This window comes from Nothobranchius furzeri, chromosome 4 (genome assembly GCF_043380555.1).
Source record: "Nothobranchius furzeri strain GRZ-AD chromosome 4, NfurGRZ-RIMD1, whole genome shotgun sequence".
Taxonomy (NCBI): domain Eukaryota; kingdom Metazoa; phylum Chordata; class Actinopteri; order Cyprinodontiformes; family Nothobranchiidae; genus Nothobranchius; species Nothobranchius furzeri.
This window is the reverse complement of record NC_091744.1, coordinates 1,067,534-1,091,081: the sequence shown is the minus strand read 5'-3', so window position 1 is coordinate 1,091,081 and position 23,548 is coordinate 1,067,534. Positions and strand designations below refer to the sequence as shown.

Here is a 23,548-nt window from a genome sequence, read left to right as displayed (position 1 = left end):
GCATCACCCCACACCCTAGCCTCCCACACACACACACATATGTACTAATAATAGAGCCCTAACAGTTTTGTAACTGTAACTCCATTTACAAATACCAATTAGTTACATTTATTATAGTTAATAAAACTGAATTACTTTTCCTCCATGTTCAGTCAAGGCAAGGCAAGAGGCCGCTTGGCAAACTTCCAGAGTAAGAATCACGTGAGTCAGTAGTTACGGTACACATTTGCAGATTTACAAAATTTGAACAATATTTTTTGGCAAGCACATGTCAACCAAATGCATTTCAAATTTTATTATGACTCAAAATTCAGAAAAGATGAGGGGGGCATTTGACAGAAGAAAAAACACCCAGGTTTCTGAAAATGGCGTTTTGTTGTCCTAACGCTTTTATGCGCTCCTCATGTGAAATGAGGTGTAAGCAGGTAAAAATGTCTGATGAAAACTGTCTAAATCATGTTACGGAGACTTTCTTGTTTAGTCCTGATGTGTCCCTCAAACCGAGCCGGGACTGAATTGCTGAACATATTAAAAGTGCAACAGCCAGTTGAATGGACCTAACCAAATAAGCTGCAGCTTATTACATTACTGTAAATGATATTTCTCTGGCTTATGCTGGCAAGGCTGTTACTGCCTGAGATTATAACTCATCTGAAATATAAACAAGGTAGCAGAGTGCGACTCCATGAAATAAGACATTGCAATGCTTTTACTTGGCCTGATGTGTTCCCAGGCTTATAATGCAGGTTAATTCATCACAAACTAGTCGTAAACATTATTTCTGGAACTTCTCATTAATTATTACTATTCAGTTTAATTATTTGGAGATAATTTACAGCAGAACTCTAATTCAACCAGTTCTAAACCAAAAACAAACAGTAAAATAACTCATTTTTATATTCCTCAAAGCTTCAAAGGATGAAACTAATATTGTTTTTTTTTTTCAAATGCTAACACAACAAAGGCTGTTTACTTGCCCAGAGGCACCATTTGTTGATAATTGGTGGATACATTACGTTAGTGTTTAATAAAAGATTGATATTTAAAGAAGTTTGTTAAAAACAAAAGAGTCTGGAACAAAGTAAACGGCAATATTCTGAACCGAAGTAAAAGCTTAAATTTTAATACAAAACTAAATCCTTTTTCACATAATTTATTTTTCAGTTGCTCCATCTGAAATTGCACATTACCAGAGAGGCTCAGATATATTTTCTTCCTCTGTGCCTCCTTCCCACTTTGGTTTTTGCATCTTTCTTAACTTTAGGTGTGGGTTGGCTGCATTGAGGCTTCATTTTCCACGACTGAGTCATTTGTTTTATACAATAAATTCAAAAAGCTGTAAATCTGCCTTCCCTTCACCAGCACCATTCTTTCTTCTCTGGCTTTACTCTCTTTTCTTCCTTGCTTCCTGACAGGTTTAGTCTGCCAATGTCCTCCTCCAGTGGTTTTGTTCATTTTCTTTACCGTTTCACCAGTCGTGTTCACTGCTCGCCCTCCAGGAGGTCATGGTTGAAAATTTGACCATAAAGATACCTGATCTGCAAATTGATCCTTTTTGCTCTAAATGTGTTGTAAAAACAAAAAAGGGTGGGGGTGGGGGTTGGTGGGGGTGGGGGTGGGGGTGGGGTCGTCCATATGTTTCAATTTTCTTTGTTATTTTAGTTTCAAGTAGTCACTAGAAGTTACTCTCAGATTGAGATGTTGAACCAAGTGATGTCTCTGTCCACTGGTTTGACTAATCCTAACTGCTTAAAAAGAAAAAGTGAAATAAATTGTTATATGATTGGTATGTTAAAAGCAAATGTATATCAGTCTTTACATTTAAGTTGTTAGATTTAATGGAACCAACTGGTGTAAATTCAACATTTCATTTTCAGAGTGTACCCGGAACCTCAAGAGAAGGAAAGACTGTGTACATGATGGATGGATGGATGGGTGGATGGAAACTTATACAATTAAAGAGCAATATGTAAGAATTCTATAGTGAAATAATCACAAAACAGTCAATCATGTTGGACGGAAGGTTGTATTAAAACAAATTTCATTCTCAGCCATTCCTTTCTAACTGGTCGTAGATGGACGTAGTCACTATTTACAATTAGTGACCCTGTGTGGTTGCAGAGTCTGTGTCGAGCTAACGCTGCAGAACCAGTATTTGTAATTCAACACCAGAGATGTGGACTCGAACCTCATGACTTAAACTCAAGTCAGACTCGAGTCATTATTTTAATGACTTCTGACTTTACTTGATAAAATCTATAAAGACTTACGTTACTCGGACTTGAACGCCAGTGACTTGCGACTTGAATCGACTTGCATCTGTTGACTTGATGATGAATTTAGCATATTTGATATTTCAGCACAAAAATGGCACGGCGTGGACAAAAATCATAAATCATTCTTCGTTCTGGGTTTGATCTTGTACTGCGAAATGCAGCAGCACTTTTTTATAATCAGTTTCAGATGCACTTTCGGCTTGTTTGAGCAAATAAATGAAGCTTTAAGAAGCTTTATTTCTGGAATTTATTTATTATCATTGCCTTTAAATTGAAGTTGAATAGATGACTTGATTATGACTTGAAAATTCAAAGTTAAGAACTTGGACTTGACTTGGACTTCCACATCATTGACTTTGGACTCAACTTGGATGTCTTTGACTTAGACTTGACTCAAGACTTGACTGGAAAGACTTGTGACTTACTTGTGACTTGTAAAGCAGTGACTTGGTCACACCTTTGTTCAACACCAGCAGGTAAAAAGCCCCTGATGTGTTTAAAGAACTGAAGCCAGTAAACAGGAGCAACCCAGAAGTATCTCTTGTACCCCTAAAAGCCATGACATATTTTTGTTTAACTTTAATACAGAGTAAAGAAGGCTAGAAGCTAACGTTGAGCTAATAATGCTAACAATGAATTATTAACATAGATGGCTTTAAAAATATTTCAAGCTACCTTTCAATGACCATCAACAGGGAGGTATGTGTGACCGTGGTGTTTTACTTCCTTTAATGAGTCATTCAGAACAATAACAGCAAACTAACAGCAAGTGAGTTCTTCTTCTCTAGCACTCACAGAGAACAGTCGCTTCTGCTTTTGCTCCCTTATCTGTGTTTTCCCAAGGCTCTTTTTGTCCCGTCTGCCTACAGATCGCTTCTCTGCATTTCCTCTGGCAATCACTATTTTTCAGCATGGATTTAATAAATTGGTCATTCAACGCGATTGATAAGATTTTTTCTACGATGAGAACGGAGGAGGGGGCTCGCGCTTGTCCTCACGGGACACATGCAGCGGGATATATGTTCGATTCCTGGAAGAAGTGGAATATCATCTGTCTCTCTCAGCTGTCCATTGAGGAGGTCGAAGATATGTGGATATTTGGCCTGATGATCACTGGATTTCTTCTGATTGGAGTGGGAGGATATCTGGTTTTCCGAAAAATTGGGATGACGGGAGCGATTGGAGGGCGACCCGCAACCATGGACGGCACCGTCCGTGTGGATACCTCACAGACTGGGACGTTGCTCGAGGTGAATCACAAGCTGGACAATGTCTTAGCTGCGTTACCGGTGTTAGCGCGCAGGATTGATGTCATCTCGGAAAGGGTCACCGGACGGTGTGGAGATGTTTAATCACTGAATTGGCTTCACTGGAGGCGTTGAATGATCAATACAGACTTAAGGCAGAGAGGAAACATTATCTCTGTCCGACCCAAACAAAGTTCTGTTATCGAATCTGACGCCATAAGCAGCCTTGGAGTTGCATGCAAAACAACCCCCACGATGGAAGGAATGCAGACAAATGCTGTGAAACCCTACCTACCCCCCCGCCTTCAGATTGTGGTCTCTGCACAGCGAGGTCATCAAGTTGAAGGCACTCACTGCTCTCTGTGCTTTCCCATGACCTCCCTCCCACCTGCGGATTCAGTTGGCTGAGCGCCACACAGGCAGCCCCCGCTGAGGAAACCAGGGTCCCAGCCCCTCCCCCTACCTACCGGGTCTCATGTTGTGAACTGTGACGTTCGTGCTTACATGTTGGGTGTTTTTTTGCATTGGAGAGCTACACCCTGCCGGTGTAACCCTGTTAATGCCTTTTTCTCCCTCCCCTGAACTCTCCTCATGTATTCCCCTCTTCATCTACTAAAAGGAGCGCCGTCGTGGCTGCTCTCGTGGTCTGCCTGTATCTGCCCTGTTTATATGTGTGTGTAACCTTGGTCAGGTTGTACTGTCGAGTCAAGTTCCTATGCTCTGGATCGCTGGAGCGCTGGCAATAAAATTCATTCTGACTCTGATTCTGAAGATGGTAAACAACCACACTTCCTCCAATACTCCAATTACCATAAAAAGTGTAGTAAATGCTCCTACCGTAAAACACCCAAGTGTACTAATGCTGTGTGCAACTTGTCTTCGCTTGTCATCTAGAATCTTCTGGTGCTGATCTGTGACTGGCAACAGCCATGAAACTCATGTAATGGGAGTACGATAGTTAGCTTACGTTTTTTTAAATGGACTGCAGTACACACATTTGACCACAAGATGTCATTCGAACCTCATTCTTACATTTTGCACCTTTAAAGGTCTGTGTAACATCTGAGCGAAATTGGAAACATTTTAAAGTCCACACTTTAAGGTTTCTGATGCAAAGTAGGACGATTTTAACAATAGTTTTTGTGTGTCTGTATGTATGAGCATATTTTCATGTGTGAAAAAATCATTGCTTTTGTGTTACTTTTTGTGTGTTTGCACAGCTCAGTCCTCTTTTCACTATTATTTATTTTATTTTATTTAACCCAATCTTCAGTTGAATGGCTAGCGCTCACAAATCAGTCAGTCGGGTTTTTAGAGCAGGAGTGACTCGATTGGCCGAGTCACAGAGGTGCACCGTCTGTGGTGACAGAAGTGATGCGTTCTGCTTTTGTGGCAGTCACCCAAATGTCATCCACACACCCACTCACACAAAAACCACAGGAAATTGAATGGTAAAGGCTGGGAAAGGGGCAGCAGTAATTACATATTTTATCTTTGCAGTCATAAGTTACTAATAATGGAGGAAAAGCATGGCATGGAAGCAGATGAGCGAGCAGAAGAGCGAAATAAAACAGAAAAAAAACATCATGCCTTTCAGAAAGATGGTGAGGAAAAGAAAATAGAAAAAATACGAGAATCTTAAAAGTAGTTGAGAGAAATACTATTAACACATAAGCGCTGATGACAGCATTCTTTTCTATTAGGTTGATGTCCCTTGCATCCATATAGTCTATTCATCTCCCTTTGTATGAAGATGAAAAGGTGGCGAATTAGATACGGATGCAACAACAGCAGCCTTATAGAAAAAAAACTTTCTGTCATGAATTCACCCCCCCCACACACACACACACACACACACACACACAAATCTGTTCTAAACTTGTTCTTCTTTATTGCCCACCCACTTTTTGTTTTCCTCTGACAATCAGGTCACTTTTCCTGCTGCATAAATGCATGAGAACATTATGTATTCATGACAGCGAGCGTCTTCTTCCCCTGCTTTGTCTTTTGCATCCGTCTCCTCTGGTCATTGACAAATATTTGTCCAACCAGGTGTCTTCATTTATAAGTCAACTGAAGGGAGGAAAAGGTCGTGTATTGGATTGTTTTCATCAAAACAGCATCAGTGGTAACGACAGAGTCTGAAGCCAATTCTTTAGTCAATTGTTTTAAAGAATGAGACTTGAAATATCCTTAGAAACACATTTGTTTCCGGTTTAATCTTCAACTTTCACTGTTTTTAGTTTTCAAGCTCATTTTGGTGTTTTACGTTTTCACACGTAAACCTCACTTTTATGTCACCTCTACATTTATAAAGTCTCCTTTAGGTTTTATTTAGAGATCTCCTGTTTGTGACACTGACCTCAGCGTTCCTGTTTGACGCTTATTTCCTTTCATTATTTCCGCTCTCAGATGTCTCTTCTGACCCTTTCTTGTCCAAACTTTGCTGAAAGCCAAATAAATCATTACCTGGTGATGGAGGTGGAAGATATTCCGCTTGGCTTCTTCCTGTCGGTTCAGTGCTGCTGTGACTCCGCCCCTTTTACATCAGGCAAATTTGTTGCATTTAAGTCCTCTGACATTTCAGTTGGCCAAATGCAATTTATATGTGCTGCCCAGTGGATGCTTATGTGTGTGCGTGCAGTGTGTGGAAATTAGCTAAGATTTGATAAAAAGGCTGATTTTTGTTCAGCAGAAAAAAACTTAACAGGAGTTTGAAACTGAGAGGCTTCTTCTGACGCGTTTCCACTGTTGGTATTCCTCTCCTCTGTCCAGAGGCGGATTTAGCAATTTGGGGGCCCAAGGCGAACACAGACATGGGGCCCCCTTACACAAAATTTTCGACAATCTTATCTTGAACTGGATTTGTGAAACTCTCCCCTCTTCTGCCATGAGTTATTTTCACTTTTTATTAGTCCTCTTTATTCCTGTCTTTCTCTCCCTATGAGTGCTTTCTTCTTCCTGTCAGTGCTCCTGTGCTTTTTGCCTTTCTTACATTTCTTCTATTTTCCATTTTGGTCTATGTTTTCCTCCCTTTAAACATTTTCCATTGTCTTTCCTTTTCTGCTTCCTTTTGATGTTAACAAAGAAAAACGACGTCACTTTTGGAAGTGAAGATAAAAGTTTATTTAAAGCAAACTGCTTCTTTCTCTTATCGGAACCACTAGGATAACTCCTTTTCATGCTTAATGTTTTGACTACTGCTTCTAGTTTGTTACGGATGCTCCCGCCTCTCTTCTTCTTTTTCTGCTTTCTCTTCTTCTTCTCATTTGTGGTCTTGTGGCACTATGCAAACAACGATTTGGTGCATTACTGCCACCAACTGGATTGGAGTGGAATGACTACCAATCACTTCCTGTTTGTGCATTGGCGTGTTAAAGGAATAGTCCATTGTGGCATTAACAGAGAGGTGCCAGCAGTCAGGGCTAGGGGGCCCCCAACATAAGGGGGCCCCAGGCGACCGCCGACCTATGCCTAATAGTAAAACCGCCACTACCTCTGTCTGTGAGCAAACTTGTTGAGCTGCAGACACACTCACAAATTGGCATTTGTGCCAACCTAACAAATTTATAACGAGGTATTTTAAAGCCACTTCTTGTTAAAGAGAGATTTAGAAACAACAGCCTGCAAGGACTAGCTGTTCCTCTAACACCTCTGTCTAACATGCTGAGCGCCTGCAGTAACTTCAGTCGACTGCATGGCAGTGAGCTGTGAAAAGTGTGTGAGGCAGACTCAAATCTGATGTTTCTCTGTGATTCTTACTTCATTTGTTCCGTTTTATTCTCTATTTTAAAACTCAAATCTAACAAAAAGTGAATGACTTTGCTTTTCATCACGTAATAAACTGTGCTGTCACTGCTGCCTTATGGTCTGGTGTGAAATTTGCCCATAAATATTAGAGAATATTTGACCATGGACATTTGATTAATCGTGAAAAAAGAGCCCATAATATGCACACCTAATCAAGACTGGAGGGCAATTTCAGTTCTGAATGGTTTAATTTTCCATATTTTTTTTCCTCCTTACTTTTATGAATGAAATATGATTAAAAATTTCCAATTGATTTCCATCCCTGTATTTTTTCTTTTCTTGCAGCTCTACTTGGGACGACTCGTGCTTTGGTTGACTGGTGGAGAAACAAAAATTAAATTCCCCTTGTCTGTGCTATACAACAGAATCAGACCAGGTTGGATCACATAAGACAGAAATGTTTGATTAAAAGAAAAGATTTTGACCCAATTGGAGGAACTCGTCCCACTACAGACCCTGCAGGATCTTCTGATCTTCAGTAGCCGGCGTCCTCCGGTGGGCAGAATTCTCAGGTCCTTGGAGGGCATCGAGTAACGCAGAGGTGAGTTTTTGTCTGCTTACATGCTTTGATCCAAAATACAAACACACTTTCTGGTTTAGTTCATTCCTCACTTCATTTCCTAGTAAAACATAGAATTTCCAGTAAGTTGTTGTGCTTTAGATGGGACAGACTGACTCAGGCGCTGGCCTTTCTCAGCAAAAACAGCTGACAGCACTATGGCCAACACAGAGAAAAGCAATAACATAAAATGGATTTTTTGTGTGTGTGTATCTTAACTGCACAACCTATGTGTTCCCATAGCAACAGCGCACAACCAGGAACAAATGTTACTGAAAAATACCGAAGTGAAGGGGAAGTTGAAAAGTTGTTTATTCTCAATTTGTACCAGCAACATGAGACAAAGGCTGGGTCCTCTCCATCCCACTAAACCATCCGCTCCCATTTTAAACACAGTGGGTTGAAATTCTTAAAATCCAAATGGAGGTTCTGTCCTAATTTCTCTAGGATGAATGTGCTGTAGTTTTGAATGTTCATAGATAAGTCTGTTATTTGCACCATCCCCAATTATAATCCAGTAATTACTGCCGAGTAGTCTTCCCTGAGGCACTTCTGCTGGAACCAGAAACCTGCGACGCTGGAGGAAACGAGATAGCCCTAAACACCAGTTGCTAGTTTCTAGGTCCAAACATCTTTTGTTGTCAATCAATCAATCAATCAATCAATCAATCAATCAATCCATCAATCCATCAATCCATCAATCAAAGCTTGTCCAAATATTGTTTTTCTTTTTGGGACTCTTGTAGTTTGTCCTAAAGTTTAAGTGGTAGCAGCCGGCTGTTTCTCCTTCTCTGATGTTATTGAGCAGAGAACCTCTCACACCAGTTGTGATGTGTTGCTAAATACGTGAGTGTGTAATGAGTGGAGGACCCAGGGAAGTTCAGCGAGACCAGCAGTTGCTTTCAGTCTGAAACTTGTTATTGTGACACATTCTTACACCTGAAGCATCGAAAGATGATGATGGGTGACCAAGCATTTGTTTCAGGCATGTTGGGAGCCCCAAGGTGTCGGGAGGCGTCGCGCTGTGCCAGAGCATCGTTTTCCAAATGCTGCGGTAAAATGGAGATTTCACCGAATTGTGACCTTTACCCTTTTGCTATTTAAACGTCCCCGCACCGTGACCTTTACCCTTTTGCTATTTAAACGTCCCCGCACCCCATCCTAAACATAATCTTCTTGTGCATGCTAGGGGTTGTATGAACTAGTCGACTAGTCAACTTCACTGCTCTGTAGTGACTTTTTATGCCTGTCATCGACTAGTTGCTGTCACGTGATAATGACCAACAAGATGCAGTCCACGGAAAAGACAGAAGGTGATGAGCCCCTGCGCGTCAGGAGGTGACGTGCTGTGCCAGAGCGTCGGTACTGACACCCGCGGTAAAACGGACATTTAACCAAATTGTGACCTTTACCCTCTTGCAATTTAACCTTCCCCTCACCCCCATCCTAACCTTAACCAGCTTGCGCATGCAAAGCTCTGATCGTTGACGCGCTCCAGACATCTGCGTCCTGAGCACGGCCACAGTAACATTATCAAATTAGGTGTCACCACCTCAAAAACTAATTTAACACGCGATTGTTCATGTCGGCTCATTTCCTTTTATGTTTTTTGTCTTTTATTTGTGCCTGATGCTTTTCACTGCTGTGGAGCGGGGCGCATCACCTGTTTTGTCCTCCGGGGACGCACCTCACTGATGCGGCCGGCGAGCAACGCCCACTCCGCTGTTTTTGCGGCCGGTAGATCTTTTAGAACTGCAGTTCAAAGGTAACTCATAAGGTGAATATATATGAACCCAGGTAGCTGTTTTTCTTTAGGACTGAGAGGAGATGCAGGAAGATAATAAACAGACAGGACAGAAGAATAGTCAAATAAAAACAAGTTAGTTTTTGTACCTGCTGGTTGCAGCAAACAGACACCACTGAAGGTAATCAGAAGTGAGGAACAGAAAATGAAATAATTATTTTTAATATTTAGAACAGCAGGAACTCTGCGAGGCTACAGGCGCATCAGTGAGTTTGCGGCCACTGCGCAGGGGGAGGGGGGAGAGGGCTGAAGCGGAGCAGTATAGATGCAGAAAGTACCGTTGTTAAAAGAGATGTGTTTAACTTTGAAAATGTTGGCGCAATTTTAATTGTCATCAACAACTTGTAAAAGTCGACTCGATTTTCATTACTTGGCTGTCGACTTTAAAAAAATTAAGTCATGCAGCCCCTAGTGCATGCAAAACTGTGATTGTAGTAAGTAAGTAAGTAAGTAAATTTTATTTATATAGCACTTATCACAGACATAGAATCACAAAGTGCTTCACATAGATGAAAACAAAATAAAACAAAGTCATAAAATCATAAATAGATCAACATCATAAAATCAAAATGCTCTCAAAACAGAAATAGATTAACATCAGAAAAAAATAAAGTCATAAAATTATAGATTTTCATAAACAGATGAAAGATTAAAAATGTGAGTTAAAAATAAGAAAATGAAAGGTTTAGTTAAAAGCAGCGTTAAATAAAAGGGTCTTTAGCTGTTTGTTAAAAGTGTCAAGACTGTCAATGCTGCATAAGGATAAGGAAGATCATTCCAGAGTCGGGGTGCAACAGTCTGGAAGGAGTGATCACCTCAACTTTTGTATCTGGTCTTTGGAACTTCTAGAAGGTTCTGGTGTGTGGACCTGAGGGCTCGAGTTGCAGCATGCTTTAACAGTCCAGTAATGTAGGGAGGAGCTTGACCATGTAGAGCCCTGAAAGTTATAATCAGGATTCTAAAATGAATTCTAATAGGTAACCAGTGCAGAGACGTTAGAATAGGAGTGATGTGTGCTCTTCTGTTTGCTACAGTTAGGGGCCTCGCTGCAGAGTTCTGGACCAACTGAAGGCGGCCAAAGGCTTTTTTGTTAAAACGTGAAAAGTGTGTTACAGTAATTTAGATGGGAGGAGATAAAGGCATGGATAACCATTTCAAGTTCATGTTTTGACACCAACTTTCGCAGTTTGGAGATATTTCTTAAGTGATAAAACAGCTACAGACCAACGTTTTTGAGTGACCTTCAAGAGACATTGATTGGTCAAAAATAACACCCAAATTTCTAAACTTTGTCTTGACAGCAGAGGATAAATGACCAAGTTTTAGACTAATCAGGGGAACCATGCTCTCTGGGGCAATGATCAGACATGCAGTCTTTTCAGAGTTTAACTGACGGAAGTTACCTTCTAGCCAGCTGGTGATAGCTGAAAGACACTCTAGTAATTCAGACAGTTTATAGAACTCAGAATCCTTAAAGGAGCAGTACAGCTGAATATCATCTGCATATAGGTGATAAGAGATATTATGAAAAGAATCAAGTTTATGTTTGTTTATGTTTATGTATTTAGCAGACGCTTTTTTCCAAAGCGACTTACAAGTGATAATCGGCATATTGCCCTTGAGGCTAACAACAACAATAACAACAACTTGACATCAGTCATGGAGAGGAGGGAACAAAGGAGTGGACGGTTGGGGGGGGGGGGGGGGGGGGGGGGGGTTGCAGGGAAGGTGCTTGTTTAGAAGATGCTCTCTGAAGAGCAGGGTCTTCAGGAGTTTCTTGAAACTTGAAAAGGAAGCCGCAGTTCTGGTAGTGCTTGGAAGGTCATTCCACATTTGTGGAACGATGCATAAGAAGAGTCTGGATTGTCCTGAGCGTGGTGTAGGCACTGCTAGCCGACAATCCTGTGATGACCAGAGAGGCCGGGCCGAGACGTAAGCCTTTGCAAGAGGATTCAGGTAGAGCCGGTAGGAGCCGTACCATCTTGGACTTCGTATGCTAGTGTTAGCAATTTGAATTTGATGCGTGCTGCTAGCGGTAGCCAGTGGAGCTCAATGAACAGAGGGGTGATGTGTGTTCTCTTTGGCTGATTGAAGACCAGACGCGCCGCTGCGTTCTGGACCATTTGAGGTCTCACAGTACAGCCTGGAAGACCAGTTAGAAGGGCGTTGCAGTAATCAACATGGTTTGATCCAGGTCTCAGTGAGAGCCAGTGCATCGAGTGACAGGTGGTTTGCATATGCGGTAATGAAGTCTGCTTTGTTTACAGGTGATTGGCAGTTCCACAGTCCCGCAGACAGGTGGGTGTCTTCTTGGGGAGTTGGTTTTAGCGAGCGGAGGTTTTGAAGGTTGCGAAAACGGTTTGCTGTGTGTGACCTTCCTCTGAAGCCAGTGATCACAGGTATAGGATAATGGCACATTTTGCAAAGTGTCAATGGAGCAGCGTCTGGGTCGAGTTTCTTTGCTCTGTGTACCTGCTCTGTGGACACACGCAGGTAGACACGTATGTCTTTACCCCAGAGTATCTTACACCAGAGGGGCTGAGACACAAGGGCTGACGCTTCCGCTGACACTTCAGTTATGCCACCAAACTTATGCTGTGCTAGTAGTTGGAAACAGGTGTTCATGCACCAGCTGATTGCAATGATTGAGACCTAGATCACCTGATGATTATTTTCAGGGAGGGGAGAAACAGCTCGTTCACAGCCCCTGATTGCACGCATCTGTCCAAGAGGGTGTATGTACAGCAGAAACAACAGTGGACCCAAAACAGAGCCTTGGGGTACCTCACAGAACAGATCAGTAGAATCTGACATGATTTGGTTTATACAGACACTGAAACTTCTGTTAGAAAGGTACGATCTAAACCAGTCTAGAACAGTGACCTTTACCCTTTTGCTATTTAAACGTCCCTAGATGTAACGTCCCTCTCTAACACGATGACCGAGAAGTTTAGAAACAGAAACTGGGTTAAGGTTAGGATGTGGGTGAGGGGAAGGTTAAATAGCAAAAGGTTAGAGGTTAATGTTGGTTAAATGTGGGTCTTACCGTGAACGTTGCAAACCAATACATCGGAAACAAACACTTGGTCACCCATCGTCATTTTTTTATGCTTCGGGTGTGAGAATGTGTTGGTTATCTTTGGTTTTGGACAAAAGCGAGAGAAATAGCTAAATGGCCCGTATTTGATAAAGCATCTTCTAGAGTTCTAGAACTCCCCAAGGTGCCTTACAACACAATCACTCATTCACCCATTCACACCCTGGTGGTGATGAGCTACATGGTGGAAGTAAAAACTGGAATCTATCAAGCTTGTCTCAAGGCACTTAAATACAGCAAAACAATCCTTTTTAGTAGATGCTGATTCAGCTTTTTTGGCTTTACTATGATGTTGATGTCCATTTGGAAGAAGAAATGTAAGATTGGGAGTTTTGCATTTAAGAAAAACTAAATTAATTTAGCAAATTCAAAATAGTTCTATTACAACTGACTACAGTAACCATAAAAAATAAACAATTACTTAACTCAAAAATTGATTAATATTTAATTTGACCCTTTATCGTCCACACCATCAGTTATGCTTTAAAAATGTTCTTAATTTTCATTTGTTTGGTTATTTGAGACAAACTTATGGGGAAATCATGAGCTCACTCCTCACCCCTGCCACGTGGACTTCAAGGGATAAACCATCCATCGCGCTCAATGGTCAACTTTCTTTGCGGGGTCACCCATAAAGACAGTGGGAGGGTTAAGATAAAAAATTTGGGGCTAAAACATTCTCCACCAGCGAGTTGGCCTGTTGGTCAAAAGGTTAAAAGAAGAAATAAAATCAAGGCTTTGATAAGCTTTACCTTTCACTAGACCTAAACGTAAATGAGGATTTTACGTCATTTTAAAGCATAAGTCTCTTTAAGGTTGCATATGGCTGAATGGATCCACTTATCCTGTTTGTAAACCACATTCCTATTTAGAAAACAGTGTAGTTTTGATCTGATTTAACTTGATTGTTTCACACCCTCAAAGTCAGCATTTAGCTCTAGCAGAACGAGAGATCGGCTCATATCTAAACAAGCAGAGTATTGTGAGCATGTCAGTATTTATTTAAAGCCAACTGGCAGATTTTTGCATGAAGAGTGCTTGCATTGCCTCAAGCAGTGGGTGCAGGAGCTTAAAGGTGTGCTTTGTTTTTTTAAGAGTTTCCTTTGTGTTTTTAGCTCAAACAATGGTATTTTTCTACACTTTTTCCAAATTGGTCTTTGAGTGCAAGTCTACTTAATCTGGTGTATTTCCAGGAGAGATATACTTGGTATTTTATGCTGCGTGAATACAAAGATTAGAGCATTGATTTGTAAAACACACAGAATGTTGGGAGCTTTCGTGTGTGTTTCAAAGATGGTTGCAGTGCATTATGAAAAATAATCCCTAAATTAAGTGAAAGCGTTGTTTACCTTTGGGTAATGTGTCTTCAGCTCGCTGACAGATTAAGAAATCAGCTAATTTGACGGAGAAATCAATCAAACTAGTGAAGGATTGCATCCACTTAAATGGAATAGACTTTACATCTAAACACACCCTGTGGACATGAAGCACAGCAGACTGTAGGGCTCTGGATTCTGCATGTGTTTCTCTCTCTCTGTGTGTGTGTGTGTGTGTGTGTGTGTGTGTGTGTGTGTGTGTGTGTGTGTGTGTGTGTGTGTGTGTGTGCCAGGAACACCACCTTATTCATCATGGGGCTGCTACTAATCTTAGTGATGCATCACTTCAAGTCTATCTGCTGAGCCAATTGCTATCACACTTGATAAGAAAATTGTCTAAAAGTAAAACCATTGTGTTTGTGTGTTTTTGCTTTAAAAGTAATGTTTGGACTACTGTGATCCAAGATTTGACTACTCACCAGTCTATTTATTACGCCTTTCAAGTTTCAGGCTGGACCACCTTTTTTCCTCAGTACTGCACTAATTCATCATTTCACATATTCAATGAGTAAGTCGCCCCCAAATCCACTTTCTTTTGCTGATAAACTGTATAAACAAGTGCCTAATGTGGCAGTAGACAGGTGAAGTCATTATTATGGCATTTTAGCGCATCTGCCATTATTGCGCCCTCTTCAGGTGAAAACTGCACTATTTTGAATTTGTGTCGGCCATTGCTAACAGCTAAGCGCTACTCAGTGAAGTTGCTGGTGCCATATTATGTAGCTGCACCACACTGCTGCTGAGTCTTGGCCACGCTTCCATCTGGCTCGGCTGCTCACCAGCTGATACAAAAGGTTACGGCTCAGAGCCAAAACTTTGTTATGTAGTGCTTTAAAGATCCGGTGAAAAGCCGGGGTGTATGTTCCAGCTGAAACCATCAGACCAGGACGTGACTGATCATTCTCTGTAAAACTTAGATGTTGCTTTTGTCAGTGTGCTCCAGGGCAACTGTGGCTACAATGTAGCTCATCACCATCAGTGTGTGAATGGATGAATGATTCATTGTAGTGTAAAGCAATTTGGAGTGCTCTGAATCAGAAAGGCGCTATACGAGTGCGAGTCTTTAAAGAACTACTCACATGAAGGTTGGTTTATGCTTGACGCGTCCGTGAGGTCCGCACGGCGAAATTGTGTCATTTTAACAACCACGCACCTCCGCATGGCCCAAAATTTCCGCACCACGCACCTAGGAAACTTTCTAACCACACGGACGGTCGGACGCGGAAAAGCATGGCAGACTGGCAAGAACTAGTATGACAGAGGTTCGTAAATACAGACATTTGTATGATTCAGCTCTCAGAGATCACCGTGATCAACATGTTAATAATTCTTGGAGAGAAATAGCTCGCACTGTCGGAAAAGACGAGAACGCTGTTAAAAAATGCTGGAATGCCATGTTGTAAACAACAGTAATTTTTACTTCTACCATGGTGTAGTGTTGGATGCATGCCGGAGAGCTCCATGCTGCCCCCTACAGTTTGGGAGAATATTTTCTCACCGCAGAGGCAAGCCGCATGAACCAAGTTTTGAAGCGCGTTCCATCCGCGAGCCGCATCACCAAGCGGAAAGTGAATGCGTCAAGCATAAACCAAGCTTGAGCCTGTCTGGCACCAACAGCTGTTCAGAGTCACTTTAAATCCCCACTCTTCAAAATACTGATGCGTAGTTTAAACTTCAGCAAGTCATCTTCAACCCATCCTGATGCCTATGTGAATAAATAAAGTTGCTTCCATGTGATTGGTTGATCAGCCGTAGCATTAACAAGTGCTGGTGTATCTAAAAAAGTGGCCGGTTGATGCATGCTCAACAAAAACAAACCCCAGCATGGTGCCAAAATCTGTTTCATCACCTCCGTTCTTCAGTTCAGCCAAAACATTTCTCCTCTCTCGCTCTGAGCGCCAAGTTCTACCTCAGCTTTTCAAATGCTGGGATAAGCCGTGGAATCCTGCCAAACACTCCTCATGAAGACCTCCCATGTACAATTACTCGTCCAAGGCCATATTTCACTGGAAGCTCAGCTCTTTTAGCTCGCTCTCTGCTTCACCTGGAATATCCCCCCGAAAAAAACCTTGAAGCAGGTGGAACCACAGCTTGTCTAGGTTCAGTCACAGAGCAATAAGCCCACACATTCTGGGTTCTCTCCTGCCATGTGGAGCATCGTTTGAGCGCCAGAGATAAGGTTGTTGGGAGGGATGGGCCATGTGCATTAACCATGCTAATCTCATTATGGGCCATGATTGAATCCTGTAGGAATCTGCCACCACTGCCAGGAGACGAGGAGCTTGTGTATTATTTAAAGGGTTGATGCCACAGAGGAGGGTGTGGAGGTTAAAGAAAATAAATGTGAACAGGACAGGAGATGGGAGGAATGATAAAGGAAGGACATCAAGCGGGATGGAATTTGGATAACAAGCAGGAAGTAAATATTGACTTCACAAAATGACCAACTGCTTTTACAGAGTTTATTTGTCACACTACTTTTCAGATGTTGGATTATTGTTTCTTTTTTGTATTTTCTTTTCTCAGACTTACTTATGATATATTGCTATGTTTTACACTAGCTACGTTCACATGCGCCAAATTTCCCCTATCCAGTTCCAATCTTGGTTGGTCGGAAATCCCAAATCTCTGTTTATGAGGACGCTAACTGAAATGAGCTGATCATGCCATGAGTATACATACACCAAGCATTCAATCAGATTAAATGGGTTGAGCATGCACAGGATTGTCTGTGGTAATAATAATAACAAAAATAATAATGTTAGGATTTATATAGCACTTTTCAAGAAACCCAAAGCGCTTTCCATTATTCATGCACTCTCACATTCAAACACTGCCAGTGATGGTAAGTTACTATGCAGCCACAGCCGCCCTGCCATTTTGCACCATCGGCCCCTCTGATCACCACCAACACAGGCAAGCTGGGTGAAGTGTCTTGCCCAGCAGCAGGATATCCCTGGTGGGAGCTGGAATCATACCTGTGACCCTCTAATCATGAGGCAATCCACCCTACCTCCTGGGCTACTTCATGTTGAACCACCTTTCTTTCTCAGTACTGCACTAATTCATCATTTCACATATTTAAAGAGCAAGTCACCTCCAAATCAACTTTCTTTTGCTGACAAACTGTATAAACTTGCCCGCACGTCTTTCCCCGCGCATTTTATTTTCTTATTCTCTAGAGCTTAGTCTGTTATTTTTTCCCCATTATAAGCCTTCTTCTCATTTTTACCTGTATGTTTTACCTGTTACCGTTAACTAAGCTACATGCTCAGCGGTAACGCTGCTGCTCCTCCGCCACAGAAGAGGAGAGCAGGATAACTTCTGTTTACCTCCCACCATGTTTCCACTTGTCCAGAAAGACGTCACGCTGAAGTTGCACCCATGCGCAGTGGGCATTATGTTACTCCAACAGTCCGAGTGAGTGTGTACATGGATGTCAATCGGAATAATGATCAGACAAAACCACCGCTCTCAGTCGGAATGAAATGTCATTCCCATCGGCCCGTATCGAATCAGAGTATTCTGATTGACATGTTTACATGAAGACTTTTTGATTTAATTGGGCACTCATTCTGATTACTTGTGGCCATGTAAAGGTGGCTACTGATTGGATGAGAATCAAACACAAAAATAAGGCCATAATTCACATTCAGGTAATAGGAAACAAGAAAATGATCATTGACACACAAATGTGTCTTTTTTCCCCCAAAGATTTTATCTTTCTACTACTTTTTTCTGCCACTCCATGACCACTGGACCAGATCCTCTCACCAAGAGATCCAGTAATGTACATCTGTTGAAGGTTCCCTGCAAAGCAGCTTTTTAGTAAAAACTGATGTTTTCTAAACAAAAAAACCTGCTTTCACCTCCTTTGTCATGCTGTTGAAGCTGTTTTTATTTCAAAATTTGTCTTCCCCAGAGATCGGACAAACATTGGCTAGCTCTGATTGTCCTCTCAATAAGGTGGACTCTAATTGGTTGGCTTCTAATTTACCTGCTCCGTTTGTTGGTTGGTTCTTTTGTTGACTATTTGTATCTTTCCAGTCTTCTGATTGGATTTTCTTCATTTTTCATTATCGTCTTTTATTCATTGACAACAATGTCGATTGTTTTAGTCCTCTTTTAGTTTAGTCTTCATCCAATATGTTTTTTAAATTGTTTCATTTTTGATAGCAAAAATATTAAGTGAACAGAATGTACACTAGTCTGAGAGTGCAGGCTCTTTGTGGATGTAAACAGTTATACTGTCGGTGGAAGTATGTCTTCTTCTTGTTGTTCACACGTTTTCTTATTTGGATTTTTTTTTATCCTTCATGTGGAGGACTCGCCCTTCTTCCCCTCACTCCGCCACTAAGTGTTCCAATGTTTTTCTCCCAGCATGGTTGTGCAGTTTGCGGTTCATTTGCCCATCAGTGTTGTCAGATTCTACATCCCAAATTGGTTTAATTCAATTCAATTCAAAAATACTTTATTAATCCCAGAGGGATTGAACAGAGGGATTAATAAAGTATTTTTGACCTGGTGGGCTGCTGCTACAGAGTTCAACAGACCTCATTCTGATCCCTTTGACGCCTCCTTATGTCACAGTATTCTCAGGCCCTGTCCACACGTAGCCGGGGATCTGCCAAAACGTAGATATTCTTCTACGTTTTGGCCTGTCATCCTCACGAAAACGGAGGTTTTTTCACACGAAAACTGATCTTTTTATAATCTCCGGCCAAAGTGAAGATCTGCGTTTTCTCCATTTTGGGTGTCTGCGTGTGGACGGACAAAACCGGAGTTTTAAGGTCCGCAACGTCACTTTCCACGACAAAAAATGCTGACATCACGTGTGCGACCTGTGTTTACACTAGCCGACAGCATGGATGCCCTCAGAGCTGCGCTCGCTTTATCAATTGTCCAAGCGCTTTCTGCTTGTTTGTTTTTGCAAGAGGAATTACTGCTCCTTGTGGAAGACCACAGACGAAGGACGAGGTTAAGAACGGGGGAAGTACTGCCACCTACAGGTCTGGCATGTCCTTAACAACATATTTATCCTGGTACGTGTGGACAGAGTTTTTTTTTAAAACGAGGTTGTGTGGATGCAAGTTTTTGGAGGGGCGGATATTCGTTAAAAAAAACCGACTACGTGTGGACTAGGCCTAACTCTCGAGTCCCGACTTCACTCACCACTCTAGTTTCATACAAATACTAAATATTTTCAGTTTTATTAGATGGCCTGTTCTGTTTTAAAGGGTTCTGGTTGTTTTTTACTAAAAATAAAAAATACACATGAACTTCATTCTTCCTCGCTTCACCTTCCTCTTCAACGCCTCACCCCACCTCTGTCAACAAAGTAGTTAACTTTCATTGTTAACCGTCCTCATTTTGAATTTTTCTCTTCCATTCTAATTTTCTCCTGTGTTTTCCTCTCTTTCCCATTACATTGCACCTTCAGTTTCTCTCTAGAAGGTGATTTATTCGTTCAAGCAGGAAATAATTCCTATCAGCATAATAAGTCACGAAGTGCCCTCTTTGTCTCACTTTCTTCAGCCCAATTCCAGCCTGATCTCCTGTCAAATAAGGCTTAAACTTTCATTTCAACTAACTAATTAAACAGTTTTCTCACTGCGGTGTGGGATGTTTTGAACTAGAGAAAGGAAAGAAATCTGCTCAATTTGCATTTGCCAAAAATTCATAAAACAATTTTGTGACTGAAATCTTCAAATTGAGTTATGACTATTTTATTTAAAATAAACGTCTAAGACTAGTATTTGTTTATCTTTAAAAAAACAGTTTTTGTAGTTTCAGTTCTCTCTTGCACTGATTTTTCTTAAACTGAAAATAACATGTTTAGTGGAAAATGTCACACAGAGAAAAAATATTTCAGGATAAACAATGTTCAAATTAAACTTTCTGTGCAATAAAACTAATATTGTAGTGAGCCGAGTTATTTCCTCTACATGACCCAGAGAAAAAAGTGAACAGATACATAAACATTTCACCTAGCTCTAAAAGTAAGTTGTTTATGCAGAGGTGTTTGCATTCGCTGTAGGCCTGCTTATCAGCGTTTTCTTAAATGCTACTCCTGTGGCCAGAAGCAATATTTAAGTCCAGAATTATTCATAACCCACACCAGGTTTTTTTTTATCATGGTTTGAAGTTACACAAGTTTTAGAGATGATTTTTATCGCCCGCCACCAAAAGGTGTGCAAAAAATGTTTTTATCCGTGTCTGTGCACGTTTGGTCTTTAGTCAGTATTTATAGAAACAATCTCATGCACCACTGGGAGGATTTTAGTGAAACTTTCGCCATTGGATGTACATCTACAGCTGGCTAACCTTTGAAGTCTGCATAATTCAAGATGGCAGCCATAGCTATTTGAAATTAGCAAACTGAAATAGCTTTATCCCGTTAATTTTACTAATGTAAATCCAAAATATCCTGTGATAACAGCTGAAAAAAGGTAACAATTTAATTAGTTACTGATATATTTACATATATATATATATATATATATATATATATATATATATATATATATATATATATATATATATATATATATATATATATATCCAGAGACATTTTTAAGAAGCAACTGTTGTTTTCTCATAGCTTGATTTTTTAAAATTCTGTTCTTACTGGTATGCAATAAAATAGTCATGTTCTATTTTTAAAGTCGTGTATTAATGAGTTATCTGGATGTTTCCTGTAATGAACAGCAGTCAGAGTAACTTTTCTTTGAAAGTGTCAAGGAGGTGATCTCATGAGAGTGTGAGGTTAATGATTACATAAACTGGAGCCTTTTCCAAAGCAAGTATCTGCCATTAATAATATTTCAAACCATTCTGACACAATAGGCCTTAATGACTTCAATGACTTGTGGGGGTAGGGAAGAGGGGTTTTCATAGGTAGTTTCAGCTTGTTAATCAACAACAAACAGACAGTTGCAGTTTATAAACCTGACTCTTCCATATTCCAGTCAGACTTGACAGCTGCCTTCATTCGAACCCATTTGGATAATTTCAAACCACAAAAATTATTTGATTTATGTGGATTCATTCCAGATTGGTCAATTCTGAGACTCTCAACCAGCAGCAGGAGCTGTTTTTTTTTATTTTTTTGCCCCTCCTCCATCCCAAAGGCGGCTCTTTTATGTAGCAGCCACCGCCCCTGCTGCAGTCAGGGCAGGAGAAATTAACATCTCTGCATCCGGACTGCAAATGATGCATGCACGAAGCAGCCTTTGGCTGATTGAATGTGACATTTAAAAAGCAAGAATCAACAGAAAAAGTTAGTTTGTTGTTCCAAACATATTTAAGGTATTTTTCACATAATTTTCTTTTCCACTACATCCTGCAGCATGCATTATAATTAACACGTAGCCACTTTTATAAATGAGGAATTAATGACATTTATCACACTTTTTGACAGCTAACAGCTATTTTCCTCAGTAAGGAGTTGGACACATTGTATTTCTGATTTTCCAAACCGACACTGTTCTGATCTAAACTATTCCTCTCAACCATTTTCTCTCCTCCTGGACCCTACCATCCATAAAAAACAGCATGCTGTGCACCCCCCAAGAAAATAAGAAAAAAGAAAAAGTTTGCATGTGAGGAAATAATACACCTTAGCAGCCTTGCCTTTGGAATCATGCATGTAGGCTGGTGATGATGGAGCTGCACGTTAAATGTGTGACTCTTGTGTTTAGGAAACTGTGTAGGTGTCTTTGCAGCCCTTTAGGCGAGAATGTTTCTTCTGTAAAGTGACAAATCACTCTCATCACTATCCCCGAATCGTTTAAATTAGCTGGAGGCCTGAGTGTGTGTGTGTGAGCGTGTTTGTTTGCGCGTGTGTCTGTGAGAGAGAGAGAGAGAGAGAGCGAGAGAGAGAGAGAGAGAGAGAGAGAGAGACATAGCGCTGGTAGAAATCCCACATCTGTTTGTAGATTCACAAGGACACGTGTCAACTGAAAGCATTCTGCAAAGAAAAGGCAATTAATCAGTGCATTGCACTGAGGGTATCAGGAGTGCATTCTGTAAAAATGGGTCAACAGACACGCCTAGCATATGGTGAACAGATATTTTCTTGAAAAATCAATCTGCTGTAAGCAAGGTTTACAGAGGAAACATTAAGAACAGGTGGCAGGAGGAGAAGACAAAGCTGTAAGTGTAATTGAAATAGTTGGGGATGAGTCTATTTGATGAATTGTGCTGCATATTGCTCCGTAACTCAGTAAATATGAGAAGTAGTACTGCTGGAGGCCCAATAGCTAGTTACCGTGCAGCTGTGTTTGAGTTATGGCTTCACTGATGCAGCAGGGCCAATATCGGCTGACTACCACACACTTTCTCAGCAGAAATATTTGCACTTTGCTTTAATAAACAGATTACTTACAGGCTGGTGAATCAGAATTTGAATCAGGATCAAAACAATGTTTCATCAAGTTCCTTTTTTGAAAAACCATTTAATGATACAGGTCCTTCTCAAAAAATTTGCATACTGTAGGAGAAGCGGGGTGATGCGGGTGTGTTTGGAGGACTTGATGCTGGGTAAAGCTGAAGGAGTCCATAAGGCTGGAGAAATTCATGGCAAAGTGGTCAGAGGGATCATCAATGTGGATGTTTAAGTCACCAACAATCACCAGTCTGGACAGCTTCACAGCGGAGGATAGAAAGTCACTAAACTCCTGAAGGAAAGAACTGTTTGGACCAGGTGGACGATAGACCACAGCACAGTAAAATGGGTCCTAACGCCCAACTTTAATCTGCTGCAGTTCAAAGGAAGCTAAGTGACCAGAGGTTGTAGAGCTACATGGAAGATGGTCTCTGAAAACAACAGCTAGGCCTCCACCATGACCAAAACCCCGGGGCTGGCTAAGAAAAGAATAACCACTCGGGAAGAGTTCAATAAGACCAGAATAATCAGATGTTTGCTGCCAAACTTCAGTCAGAAACGGAAAATCCAGGGTTTAAGAGAGAATTAGATCATTGAGCAGGAAGGTCTTATTGTTAACAGAGCGGGTATTTAATAGAGCCATGCTGAGTGAGGTGTAGGAATCAGAAATTACAGAAACAGCTGGAGTTAGTGGACGTAAATTAGCAGTGTTAGATCCACGGTGTTTATAAAAAACAAGTATGGAGGGAACAGGAGGAGAAGCCACTGAGGAATGAGGATAAACCAACCTTAAAAAACTTGAACGGAGAAACCGCACCGCAACTCCACGGGAATGCGGAAGTGGCGCTCAAGTCGCCAAACAAAGGACAAGAAGCTAGAAGATCACTCCGATGTTTACTAGATAAACCACACATTAAGAGAAGTCTCATTCTCACCTGGATTCCTGCTCGTTTACCTCTTTTCCTCTGACGCTTTCCCGGGACCGGATAAACA

General features: G+C 41.1%; 2 protein-coding genes across 3 annotated transcripts in view; one reads left to right on the top strand and one right to left on the bottom strand.

Annotated features, from left to right (window-relative positions):
* LOC139069571 (involucrin-like) overlaps positions 1-23,548 on the bottom strand; it is a 299,878-nt gene that overhangs the window by 23,370 nt on the left and 252,960 nt on the right. The window lies entirely within an intron of this gene.
* LOC107391362 (protein phosphatase 1 regulatory subunit 29) overlaps positions 1-23,548 on the top strand; it is a 312,738-nt gene that overhangs the window by 118,630 nt on the left and 170,560 nt on the right. For both annotated transcript variants that reach the window (XM_015968644.3, XM_054743519.2), the window contains one exon: positions 7,619-7,874. The gene's annotated coding sequence lies outside the window, so the exon portion shown is untranslated. The remainder of the gene's footprint in view (positions 1-7,618; positions 7,875-23,548) is intronic.